This window comes from Mus caroli, chromosome 11, assembly GCF_900094665.2.
Source record: "Mus caroli chromosome 11, CAROLI_EIJ_v1.1, whole genome shotgun sequence".
Classification (NCBI taxonomy): Eukaryota; Metazoa; Chordata; class Mammalia; order Rodentia; family Muridae; genus Mus; species Mus caroli.
Window position 1 is genome coordinate 70,899,724 of NC_034580.1, and position 13,761 is coordinate 70,913,484.

At 50.2% G+C, this 13,761-nt stretch overlaps 1 protein-coding gene across 2 annotated transcripts in view; it reads right to left on the bottom strand.

The window, feature by feature from the left end:
- Rph3al (rabphilin 3A like (without C2 domains)) overlaps window positions 1-7,252 on the bottom strand; it is a 136,428-nt gene extending 129,176 nt beyond the window's left edge. For both annotated transcript variants that reach the window (XM_029484108.1, XM_021176264.1), the window contains exon 1: window positions 7,209-7,252. The gene's annotated coding sequence lies outside the window, so the exon portion shown is untranslated. The remainder of the gene's footprint in view (window positions 1-7,208) is intronic.
- Window positions 7,253-13,761: the final 6,509 nt, after the last annotated feature.

Below are 13,761 nucleotides of genomic sequence, written 5' to 3' on the forward strand. Positions count from 1 at the left end.
GAAGAGCAGTCGGGTGCTCTTACCCACTGAGCCATCTCACCAGCCCTTGAATTTTTAATACTATGGCTATAATGGCTGTGTAGTTTGGGCACATCTGTGAAAGATTACCTTGACTGGGTTAACTGAGGTAAAAAGATCCTTCTTAAACGTGGGCAGTGCCGTTCCCCATGCTCTGTTCCTGGGGTGCATAAGAGAAAGCTAGCTGAGTACCAGCAGTCATCTTGTTTCCTGCTTGCAAATGTCACATGACCATCTGCTTCCTGCTCCTTCGGCCACGCCCTCCCTGCCAATGAGGACTGTAAACTCAAACTGTGAGACAATTAAGTCCTTCCTTCCTTAGGTTGCCTTGTAGGTATTTCACTGAAGCAACCAGAAAAGTAATCGGTACAGAAAACCAGTACTAAAAGTTAGGCCACTAATAAAATCAAGCATCTTACCTCCCATCCTAAACCAAAATAAAATCAGATAAGACTGGAGAGGAACTCAAAAAAGAATGGAAAAGTTGAATTCCAGAAAGGATCCTGAACCCATGAGATCTTTCTGTGTGGAACAGGCAAGACTTATGATAGGGTCTACACAGTGAGTTCTGGGCCATCCAGGGATATACAGTAAGACCCTGCCTCAAAAACAAAAACAACAAACAAAATACAGGGCTGGATTACAGCTCTATGGTCCAGTGCTTGCCTAGCCTGGGAAGCCTATAGGTAATCCCTAGCGCTACAAAAAGAGGAAAAAATTAAAACAGATTATGCTCTGCTGTGGTTTGAATGAAAACAGCCCCTATGGGGTCATAAGGAGTGGCACTATTGGGAAACTGGCCTTGTTGGAATAGGTGTGGCTTTGTTGGAGGAGGTGTGTCACTAGGGGTGGGGCTTTGAGGTTTCAGAAGCTCAAGCCAGGCTTATTGGCTTGCTCTTCCTGCTGCCTGCAGATCTGGACGTAGAACTCTCAGCTACCTCTCCAACACCACATCTGCTTACAAGCTGCCATGATCCCCGCCATGACAATAATGGACTAAACCTCTGAACGGTCAACCTCTGAAAGGTAAGCCAGCCCCAGTTAAATGTTTTTCTTCATAAGAGTTGCCATGGTCATGGTGTCTCTTCACAGCAATAGAAACTCTAACTAAGACATGCTCTTAAAATGGATAAACTTTTACTTAAAAAAAAAAAAGAATGAACTTTGTAATACATTTATCTCAGAGACTGACAATTATAGAGTACTTACCTGGCATGCCCAAGGTGCTGGGTTTGCTTTATAACCAGAGGAGAGAGAGAGAGAGAGACAGAGAGAGAGACAGAGAGACAGAGAGACAGAGACAGAGAGAGAAAGACACACACACACACACACACACACACACACACCGCATCCACAGTGATCATCCTTTCTAAGCCTCAGAACCCACGGATGTACAGCCCAGGTCCCTGTGAAATTTCTCCTTGGTTTCAGCCTGTACTGTATGCCTTCATTTTCATTGTTCATTTTTCCCATTAAATTGTAGCCCACCAATGAGATGGGCTGTCCCATCACCGTGAGCACTCAAGCCAAATCGAATGGTCACCTTGTCAGGAAGCAGGGGACTCCTGAAGGATGCAGGAGGCTCTTTAACTCTGAGATGCTGCATCTTGGTGAAGCAGAGAATCCATTGTCAGTGACTTGGGACCAGCAGAAGAGCAAGTCTCACAAAGCCTAGCATCAACTCAACTGCTCAGATGGGCCATGCCCGAAGACGAAACCACACTAACAGGTGAAGGAGGCAAAAACCACTATTGACAAGACAGGGCACCAACTACAGCTCTCTTCCTTGACAGGCAAACACCAGCAGCTTCATAACTGTGCCACAACGGTCATGGGGACATGTGACTGACTGTCCAGGGTCTAGGGAGTACTTTTACGTAAGGCGTCCACATGGTACCTGCAGTCTTACATAAGACACTCGGGTATTTTTAGCAGCGTGGAAATGCAGTGTGAACAGAGGGGCGCTCTTGAAGCACAGCTGGGCTCTGCAGCCTGCCACCGGCCTTGCAATGCTCTCTTGCTGACAGCTCACTCTGAGGATTGAGGTCTGGGCGGGCCCCTAGAACGTCCAGATCCTGCAGTTTCTCCAGGAAGACCCAACCAGTGTGGATCTATGCACCCTCACCCGTTTGCCCCTGGCCCATCATGGGAGGAGGATGGGGTAGTGTCCATGCCAAGTAGCCACCTGCTAGATAAGTGATCTCCCCTATAGACAGAGCCAGTGCTGTGCAAAGGGTACAAGCAGAGCTAAGCCTGGCTCTCCCTGCACCCCATCCCCAAGCCAACTCCTTCTAGAAGATGGAAGTCCACTCTCATATCACCTCCTATGTGTCACCAAAAGCCAAGGTTGAAGGTGAAGTCAGTGAGGTGAAAGGCTTGGCTCTTCTGTATGAGTTGTGCTCTCACATCCTAAGGTTACACTCACTGTGGCCCCTTTTCTGCTTTATTTTATTGAAGTATACTATATACACGAAAGGACACACAAGTGAATCCTGGGTTTAGGGCATAGCTCGGTTGTTGAGTCTTTGCTTCCACGCATAAGACCCTGAGTTCTGTCCTCAGTAACGGGGTGGGGAATTAATAAATTCTAACAGTATAAACACAATGCTTGGAGCCGGGCGTGGTGGCGCACGCCTTTGATCCCAGCACTCGGGAGGCAGAGGCAGGCGGATTTCTGAGTTCGAGGCCAGCCTGGTCTACAAAGTGAGTGCCAGGACAGCCAGGGCTACACAGANTGGTCTACAAAGTGAGTGCCAGGACAGCCAGGGCTACACAGAGAAACCCTGTCTCGAAAAAACCAAAAAAAAAAAAAAAAAAAAAAAAAAAAACAAAAAAACAATGCTTGACCAATCAAATAAATTTTAAAAAAAAGTCTGATGAGGCCATGGCAGGGGGATCTCTTGAACACAAATTTAGGGTCAGCCTGGACTACATAGCAGGCCCTGCCTCTGGGGTAGCACTATACTATCCTCCTGCCTCTGGGGTAGCACTATACTAGCTTGTAGCTCGCTCTGATTTCTGCTTGTGTGACTCATGCAGCCATTAACTGCTCATTCTCACCTGCAATGGTGTTCTAGTGTCTACAGTTGCCCTGGTTTCTAAGGACTCTGAGTCCTTTCTGGTTTAATTGGTTATTTACCAATGTCAGTCTGAACCCTCTCAGAACATGCCTTTCCACTGTGAGGCATTGATACACTGTTGAAAATGACTGCTCTACACCTTGAATCTTAGAGCAGCCGGTCTGTTCAGCCTCCCTGTTCACCATTTCAGTCTTAAATCATAGCCCTTCCATTGACCATACGGCAGCACATAGAGTCTTAGCCACAAGGACAGTCATTCCAGGTACTTGCTGTGTGTTATCTGGCAAATGCTTAACTTCTCTGGGGCATCAGTTTCTTACCTGCAAAATGGGGATAACGCTAATAGTTCTAACTTCCCTTGGCAGAGAATTAAATAAAAGGAAACTGCATCTGATCTGAGAGCACTTGGTCCATATTTCTTGCTTTTCCTTCTTTTTCTTTTCTTTTCTTTTGTTTGTTTAAAGTTTTTTATGACTTATTTATTTTTTTATGCATTGATGTTTTGCCTGTGTGTGTGTGTGTGTGTGTGTATGTATGCCACACCCTGGAACTGGATTTACAGACAGTTGTGAGCTCCCATATGCGTGCTGGAAATTGAACCAGGGACCTCTGGAAGAGCATCCAGTGCTTCTAACCGCTGAGCTGTCTCTCCACCCCTACCCACCTCTGGCCCATATTAATAGCTTGTGATCACTGCCCATGGCATCCTTGTCTTCCTCACACGTCCTCTGTGCCCTGTTCTGGGTGGTGTCCATGGACAAGGTCTATTGACAGCAGCTGAAGGAAACTGGCTTGCCCACCCCGGAGTGCTTGCTGCACCTCTTTCCTGACAAGCATTCAAGACAGCATAGCTTTTACCCATGGAGCACTGGGTGTCACTCATAAATGTGACCTAAACCAGGGTCATCACCCTGGGGTCATGACTAATGGTGCGCCAGCTGCCTGGCGACAACCTGCTGGGACACAAACAGTACCCAGAAGTCACTGGTTTGAAGAAACAAAAGAATTTAATATCCACACAAAAGGAAAGCGAAGCGGAATATTTCATTTCTTCAGGCAGCAAACACAGAAAAAGCCCCTCCAAGCACATAGCGCAGGAGACCTAGGAGCAGGGAGGAGACTTGGGCCTCACACTACCGGTTGCTATGGTAACAGGATTTCACAGCAGGAGCTCATTTTCCTCTGACAGTGGCCTGCAAGAGAAGGGAAGGGGGCCTCCTAAAGAAACTTATTTGAAGGCACAAAAGGGGGACTGAAAGTGTCCCTCAGGGATGGGCACTTAGGGAACGCTGGAAGGGCAGACCTGAGGACCTCCACCCCCTCACCCCCACCCCGCAGAGCTCTTTACTCCACATTTCTAAAGCCAGATCAGAAACAGCTTGTTTCCAGGGCCTCCCTGACTGATGTTACAACCTCTCGAGTCAAGGATCCTATTCCCCATCTGTCTGATCAAGTCCTTTCCCTAGAGTCCAGAAGAGTCCCACACCACCAGTATGCCCTGCACACCAGGGCCAAATACTGAGGGGACGCTGGAGATGTGGGACACATACACCTTCAGGGCAAACAACACATCTTTGTATGTAATGACAGCTTGGAGCCCACAGGACTGAATTCCACCTCTGCTCTGCCCACCCGCACACAAGCTGTGTGAGTCAGACAGGTCCCTGGCCCTCTCTGAGCTTGCTTCCCAATGGGCAGAGTGGAGACAATAATCTTGATGCCTACCTCTCTGAGTGCTTCAAGAACCTAAAAACCAGTGAAGGCCTGAACCCCTTGGAACACCGCCCAACTCGGGACACAGAATGCCCACTCTTGGTTAAGAAGGCAACAGCAGAGAATGTTCAGCTTGGCATAGAACACAATGCAACCAAGCCATTCAGAGATCTAGTTTGAGCAGGGCTCCAGGCATGGGATGGGAAGTTCTCAAAAACTTGGGGGCAGTTCACTGAACACCTCCAGGATGTGCAGTATTGGGGGGGGGGTACTGAGAGGCTGCCATCAGGCATGCCATCAGCATGACAGTTGTGGCTAAGGATGCAGAGTTAGGAAAGAGGTCCTGGACCAGTGGGATTCTAGGCAGGAGGATCAAGCTTTCTTAGGCAACAGCACCTGAGCCAAGTAGTACAGGGAGGGACAAGGGTGACTGACCCTGAGGAGAGAGAGAGAAGATTCAGGTTTGGAAACCAGTGTGAACATAGCCCAGGACTGAAAGGCTGAGAACCCAGCAAAGGAGCTGGCCCCGAAAGGCCTGAGGAAAACCGAAGACTCTAAGGATTTCTTAGGGGTCAATTATTTGGTCAAGAGCCACTCCTTCTAGAGGTGACATGTCAGATTGTATGCTGCAGCAGGAGTCTGATTCTAGCCTACACTGTTCCAGGTCAGGGCCAGCTGATCCCAGGGGGGAGATGCCAGACCCCTCAGAGGCAAATGTAGTCTATAGAATGAGAAGGGCTCCTGACTGAGACACCCGTTCAGACTCAGACTATCTTTGAGTGACTATGGGGCACCCCAAAGAAAGCCTGGACAGGAGTGACCCAAGACCACTGCGTGAGAAGCCATAAACTGGGCCTAGAAAGCAGAAGCAAGAAAAGAGGGGCTGAGAAAGGAACAACTGGGGTTAGAACAAAAGGGAGGGGGCCTGGCTAGAAATAAAGACCACCTGGAAGGGAAGGCTGCAAAAATAGACGCCTCCCCCTCCGCGATGGGTAGGGAGTGGGTATAGGAGGGAGCGAGGGAGGCTCGCTGGAAAGCCAGTTAGCCTCTGCTGAGTGGCAGTTCAGCAGTCTGGGCTGCAGGGTTAGGGAAGAGGACAGCAGCAGGTGCAGAGCACTTGTGGGAAATGTGGCGGTGAGCAAAGCTTACAGCTCACCTCGTGTTTCTGCTTTTTTTCAGTTGGGAGCCAAGTGGCCCCCAGAGGCAGCGATGGAAGGCGCAATCTCTCCCGGTGGGGACGAGACAGAGCCTGAACTATAGGGACTGGCTTCTCCAGGAGACTTTCGAGTTGCTCTGGGGCCTCAGGGATGCCCCTTTCCCTCCCCTGCCCTCTGCTGCCCGGAGCTTGCGGGCTGCACAACCCGACTGACAGCGACTTTTCACCTGGATCCCACTGACTCAAGTCTCACTGAGCTCGGGTTTCCACTTTCAGCATCCCCCACCTTTCCCCCAAGGGAACCGCTAAGGTTTATCAGACACACAGGTGGAAAATCGAATCGCTTTGCCCTGCTCCACCTCGGAATTCGCAGACGGCCGGAGACCCCTGGGAGCAGGCAGGGAGGGTCGCCATCCTGAGCTCCCGGCGGCGCCCCGAGTGGATTGAAACACTTCCCCAAACCTGTCTGACCGCGGGGAGGGGTCTTCCAGGGGCAGAACCGGCTGACTCGGAGGACACCCTCCACCTGCACACCCAAGGGCTCCACGTGCTTTCGAGTTCCCACTCCTGAACGCCAGCCAGCCGGTTTGAGCCCAGCGCCCAGGGCCAAGGACAACCCACACACAAACGCCAGTCACCGAAAACACTGGATATTGTCCACCCTACCCCGGCCGGGCACTGAGAGACCGGGACGGGACACCGGCCACCACCTGCAGGCCCCTCCCGCCGCCAGCGCGCGCTCGCTGGGCTCCGCACTTGTTGACTCACTCGCGGGCGCGCTCGCCCCAGCGCCGCCTGCCGTCCGCACCTCCCGCGCCCCTCCCCCACCGGCCGCCCGCGCCCGGCGCCACTCCGCGCCCGGGACACACCCGGGGCCGCGCGAGGTACAACCTCCGCTCCGGGCTGTGGGCTAAATCCCGGAGTAAGAGCGCGCCGGCGGAGCGGACCGCGGCGCTGTCCCGGGACAGCTCTCCTGCAGCCCGGAGTCTCCGGCAACGGAGAGAGATAGAGGGCGGGCAAACCCAGGAGGGCAGCTGGGCGCCAGGCCCTGCCCAAGCCCCAACGGTGCTCAGGAACGGTCCCCACCCCAGGTTCCAACATCTACAGGATCTGAGCCCTAGCTCCCGGACCATCGCGTGCACGCGCTCTGGCCCCCATCTTGGAGCCAAACACACACACACCGGGGCCCCGAGAGACTGGGCCCTAGAAAAGGGGGGTGGCCCCACTTTAGCTACACTTACCTGGGGCTTCGCCCCGGCCGGGCGCGCTCCCTGGCTGCCCTCTGGCGGCCACCTCAGGTACCCGGCGCGCGCCCCGCCCCGGTCCGCCCCTCTCTGACCTGGGACCTGTTCCTGCCAGCTGAAGAGCTCTGGCCTGAGGCCATCTGATAGGCGCCATCCCCCTTTCGATGGCTCTTCTTGGCACGGAGTGGATCTCGAGGGCTCCTTTTAGTTACAGATAACGAACAGCTCCGTCTTTTCTTTAAGGAGCTTCAAGCCTCTTCTTAGCAACCCCAGGAGGCAAAAGATAGGGCTTCTGGAAACCTAACACTAGCTGGTGCTCAGTGTGTGTTTGTGGAATAAATGACTGGAGGAGGCGAATGGATGCTACAGTCTGCAAAGGAAGCAGCCGCCCAGAGCCTAAGCTCTTGTCTGCTTTGTCTTGACTGCCAGTTCTAAATGAATCAAGTTGTATTCATTTCCAGCCGCTGTACGCCTGAATGGTGCATATGCATCCAAGCGGAGTGGAGATATCTCTCCAGCCCCTCAGACTAAATGTTTAAGGAAAAAAAAAAAAAAAATCCTGAGATGGCCTTAGACATCAGTAGCCAGGTGAAAAGCCTGGGATTCCTGGTTGTCATGTTAACTCAGCAGCCCCGATTAGTCCCTAGGTCATATCGACTTTCATCTGGACTCAGATCTTCCCCTATGGGAAATGCGATCTTGTGTGAATCTGTGCGACCTGCCAGGAAACTTCCTGTAGTACAGAGATGTTGCATGGCTGCCCTAGCCACTAGGAACAAGGGACTGGATGTGTTACTTCGTTTAATTTGACTTAATATAAACTGCCACTCTGTATCAGGCGGTGAAGCCCGAGCTTCTGTCTTCTCTTGAGGAGGGAGAGAATGAGAACCGAATGCGGGGGAAGCCCCTAACAGCTGGCTCATTGTAAGGGTCAATAGTGGGAGTTAGTAACCGTCATCGCCTCCATCCTGTCATTTCCCTAATCCTCAGATCTCAAGGATTCAGGGCTACCTGTCCACCCACAAGCTCCCTTTTAGGAGTCCCTCATAGTACAGCATGCCTAGCCTGTTACAGCGCACTAGTTTCTGGGGGTGCCCAGCCTCTCTTTGGAAAATGGGCCGTGAGAAATTGGTTGATTACCCCCATTGCCTTGCTTTAATTTAGTCAGTGCTTTAGCCGCAAAGGTTTTTCCTCCTCCAAGATGCAAGGCTTCTATCGGGTGCTGGTGGTACTTCAAACTGGTACTTGGGTTGTACTAAGGAGTGATTTCTTGCCAGTTTCCTTAAAGTTTTATTTCCTAGGTCTCTCACATGGCCTCCCCCACCCCCCACCACCACAGCAATACAACCAGCCTTATACAACCAACTGTTCTTGTTTGGCTTTTACATGGGGGCATCTCGTATATGAGAGGAGACACAGCCTAGGCCTCCAGTCCTGTTCCTGTGTGAAATGGCCCCATCCTCACTGGTGATTCCCACATGCCCACTAAATGGGAAGGGGGACATACTTCCACATATGTCTGTCTGTCTGTCTGTCTGTCTGTCTGTCTGTGGCTGTAAGAGAAGAGGGTCCACAAATGTGAATATATTCACCATCTTAGGCCAATCATCAGCTGCATGGGCTCTTGTTCCAAGGTCCTTTTATCCTTGTTAACTTTTCTTCCATGTTATAGGGGAGCCTCTTCCACATCCACTTGGCAAAATTCACACTGGCCTCATCCTTTTTGCTCTTTGATCCAAGCAAACTTTTCTTTCTTAGAATGGATTACAGATGGGGTCGGAGTGTAGCTCAGTGCACAGAGTGCCCTTTGTCTCTAGCTTGAGGGAAGAAACAAAAACCAGGGCACGGTGTCCCAGCTATTCGGCAGATCAAGGCCAGAGGATCACAAGTCCAAGGCCATCGATGTCCTCCTGGACAAAATGGACACTAGAGCAAAGACCTTGTCAAAACAAGACAAAAGAAGACCACAGGTCCATTTTAAAGATCCCGTATCCCTGGCTGGCCTCAAGCTCTGTATGTAGCAGAGGCCGCTCTTGAACCTTAGACCGCTCTCTTCCACCTTCTCAGACTGAGATTTCAGGCCTGTGTCAGCAAGAGTTTATGCAGTGCTTGGAATCAGAGACATTGTCTGTGTGTGCTAAGCAAGCACCTTACCAACTGAGTCCCATCCCCAGCTTCTCCTTGCCAGCTGCAGGCCCACCTGTCCTCTAAAGAAGGCAGACTCTTCATTCACTGTCAACACAGCGTCATTGTTTTGCAACAGAGAGTAATTATGTTGAGGTACCGGGGACTCAGGTGAACAAACTGGAAGGGCTTCTGCTTCCCAGGAGCTTTTACAGCAGAGATGAGAATGGACTCATGCCGGGCCGTGGTGGCGCATGCCTTTAATCCAGCACTCGGGAGACAGAGGCAGGTGGATTTCTGAGTTCGAGGCCAGCCTGTTCTACAAAGTGAGTTCCAGGACAGCCAGGGCTACACAGAGAAACCCTGTCTCGAAAAAAAAAAAAAAAAAGAAAAGAAAAGAATGGACTCAGATGCGTAAGGGAGCAGAGCAGTGGTGTCTGGCTAGTGAGGACACTCCTTCCACATCACAAATCCAACTGGAACCTCCCAGGGAGATGGATAGATGATAAGGACCTTTGCCAAGACTCCCTAAAAGACCAAGCTGGTCCTTGGACCTTATCTCCCCACCCACACCCACCCCACGGCCACTGCCAATGAGAGCTGCCATCTGAGCTCCTTGGGAGGGAGTTATGAGCAAACAGATTCTTCTAGGCCGTCCAGGATGCCTGGCAGAATGTCACTAGAACTGGCGTCCCTGTAGACGCAGAGTTACGGGAAGATGACTCTTTTTTTGAGACTTTGGCCTCTATTCTGAAGCTTAGGACAGGCACACAGAGGTAGAGCAGGGCCACTGGGCCACCACACTGTTGTCATTTTCAGCAAGGGCTATTCTGTCCATCACGGGTTGTTCGGCAGCCTCCCTAGCCTTTTGTACTAAGTAGTCGTGTAAACTCACTTCTGCCACTCGGGTTATGACAAGAGAAAGTGCCTCCAAACATGGTTAAATGTCCTCTGGAAGTCACCTTCCTCTCACACCAATACCCCTCCTCCCAGTGAGAACCAAGAGCCACTTTCCAGCCTAGCAGATTATGAAAGGGAAGGGAAGGAGCTGGCCAGCTTGCAGTAGCAAGGCAGAGCAGTGTGGGAGAGGGCAGGCCTATCTCCACGACACGTGCCCAAAGGCCAAGAGGGATCGGCAGACAACGGCTGAGGTCCAGCGGTCAAGAAGGTGCTTGCGGTCCAGGAACCCCAGCCTGTAGAGGTTGAGGGTGACCTCTCTAGGCAAGTGCTCAGAAGGAGTCAAACAGCTGTCTCAGACCATCAGGGGCTCCTGGAGAGGCCCCCAAATCTTAAATCTGTAGGCCACATATGATGTAGGAAGGTAAAACTTCCTCCTCTTTACTGTGAAGGAGGCAAATGGAGCCAGGGAAGACAGTGGGGCTTAGATTTACAGGTCTGATGGATTAAAATAGGGTCTGGGGGGGAGGATGTCCTCGTCAAACCCAGAACCTGTGACTGTGACCTGTTTTGTTAGGGAGAGAGAGAGAACACAAATGCCTTTGATCTCAGCACTTGGGAGGAAGAGGCTGGCAGACCTCTGAGTTTGAGGACAGCCAAAGTTACACAGAAAAACCCTGTCTTTCTTTTTTAAAAAGATTGATTATATAGCAATCTACCTGCGTGTATGCCAGCAGACCAGAAGAGGGCACCAGATCTCACTATAGATGGTTGTGAGCCACCATGAGGTTGCTGGGAAATGAACTCAACCTCTGGAAAGGCAACCAGAACTCAACCTCTGAGCCATCTGCCCAGCCCCCTGAGAAGCTCTGTCTTAAAAAAACAAAAAGTCGAGGCTGGAGACCTGCTTCAGTGGACTGCATCTTCCAATGGACCCAGGTTCAAATCCCAGCACCCACCTGGCAGCTCACAACTGTCTGTGGTGACTCCCAGATCTGACAGACTCACATAGACATACATGCAGTCAAAATACCAATGCACATAAAATAAAGGTAAATAATTAAAAAAAAAAGTCTTAGCAGACCTTAAGTTAAGTATTTCACAGTAAGATATCCTCAATATCTAATAGGCTCTAAACCCCACAAGAAGGATCACATGTGAGGGTCATGCATGTGAAGACAGACACAGACATTCCAGGAATAAAGACACACAAAAGAGGACTGTCACCTGGTGCCACCAAGAGCTGGGAGGAGCCAGGATAGTGGCTCATGCCTGCAACCTCAGCATGGAGGAGAGCTGCCGTGGAGTTCAAGGTCACTCAGGGACAGAGTAAAACCCTTCTCAAAAAATGAGGGATGGTGGGGGCTGGAGAGATGGCTCGGTGATTGAGAGCACTGACTGCTCTTGCAGAGGAACCAAACTTGGTTCCTAACACTCATATCAGGTAGTTTATCACCTCTAGTCCTGCCTGCTCTGAGGGGGCCTGTTGTTGTCTCTGGCTCCCGAGAGCACCAGTACTCACGTGCTTATAAACACACACACACACTTACACATAATTTGATTTTTTTCCCAGAGGGTGGTAATGAAGGAGATGGCTCAGTCAATAAAGTGTTTGCCAGGCAATCATGAGAGCCAGTAGCACATAGAGAGCTCCTCTTTGGAAAGCCTGGGGCAGAGACATGAAGGAGGAGTAGGAGTCTGCAGATGGGCCCGTGCTGGGAAGGACATGGGCTAGAAGGAATAACCCAGAGGAGGCAAGCAGAAGGTTGGAATATTGTAGAAATGGCAGAGAGAGCAGAAGGAAAGCTAGCAAAGACTAACGTGAGAGGGGCCTGATAATCAGTGGCCACTTGTCTAGACACAACTTTGAGGTGCCAAGTAAGAAATACCAGGGCTGAGGATGTAACTCAGCTGACAGAATGCTTGCCGGTAGTGTACAAGACCCCGAGTTCATCCCCAGTGTGGAGTAAAACCAGGCATGGTGGTAAACACCTGTAACCTCGGCACTCAGGAAGGAGATGAAGGAGAGTCAGGAGTCCACGGCCATCCTCAGCTATGTAGAGAGTTGGCCATCCTGGGCTACTTGAAATCTTGTCTCAAACAGAGAACCAGTAAGGGTTGGGGGGCTCTTTCCTAATGAATCCACAAGACGAGGATCGATACATATTAGATTACATAGATAAATACACATCAGAGCCCACAGGTGGGATCTCTTGCTAACTGAAGACTATGAATATGCATGTGTAACACATCCTCATTATAGAGCTCCGTGTAGTTGCAAGTGCCCTTGCCTTACGTAATACGCAATCTGTGCACAGATACCCAGGTGTTAGGTTATGCGCATGCTCCCATAAGCAGAGACACACTGCTAGAATTTAGTGATTGTGTCTCAATTATTTTCTCCTTGCCTTGAGGCACTGGTACCCTTTTTGGCCCATAATCAATAAACCTCCTTCTATATGCTGACTGTGACACACATACTCACAAAGAGATAAAGAGATAGAGAGATAGAGAGAGAGAGACTAGAAGAAAAAAGTCAATATATTTTTTTACATTTTAAAAAGTCAGGTGAAACCATTCATTTATATGCGTCTAGTCCCAGTGGCTCATGCAGTAAGTGTTTGGAGCTGACAGTGCTGCCTGTGACGGCTGATTTATTCTTCTGCAACATTCCTGAGATATTGTCTATAGAGCAGTTGATATACAGGCTCAGGGGGCCTCCTTCCTTCATAGTTGCCAAGGACTCTGGCTTAATAGTTAGATGAAAGGAGCAGAAAGAGAAAGTGCCAGAGCCAGGATTGGCGGTGTATATCTGGAGTCCCAACAGGAAGATCAGCAGTTCAAGGCTACACTCAACTAAATAGTGAGTTCAGATTCTGCTTGAGCTAAATGAGGCCCTATCTGTAAGGAGAGAGAGAGAGAGAAGCTGAGTGTGGTGGCGCACGCCTTTGAGGCAGAGGCAGGCGAATTTCTGAGTTCGAGGCCAGCCTGGTCTACAAAGTGAGTTCTAGGACAGCCAGGGCTACACAGAGAAACCCTGTCTCGAAAAAACAAAACAAACAAACAAACAAACAAGGAGAGAAAGAGAGAGAGAGAGAGAGAGAGAGATATGGAAGGGGGAGAAAAGTCACAAAAGCAACAAGGAAAACAAGTCTTCAGAAAAAAAAAAAAAAACCATAAAAGTTGTTACTGAGGAACTGGAGAGATGGCTCAGCAGTTAGGAGCACTTGCTTAACCAGAGTTTAGTTCTCAGCATCCACCGGGAGACCCTCAACTTCCTGGAACTCCAATCTGGAGGATCAGAAGCCCTCCTCTGCCCTCTGCAGGCACCAAGCATACACATGATACACTTACACACATGTAAGCACTCACACATACACACAACATTTAAAAAAAGTCAATCTTTAAAAATTGTTGCCAGATGTGGTGGCACACACCTTTTTTTTTTTTAAGATTTATTTATTTATTATATGTAAGTACACTGTAGCTGTCTTCAGACACTCCAGAAGAGGGCGCCAGATCTCGTTAC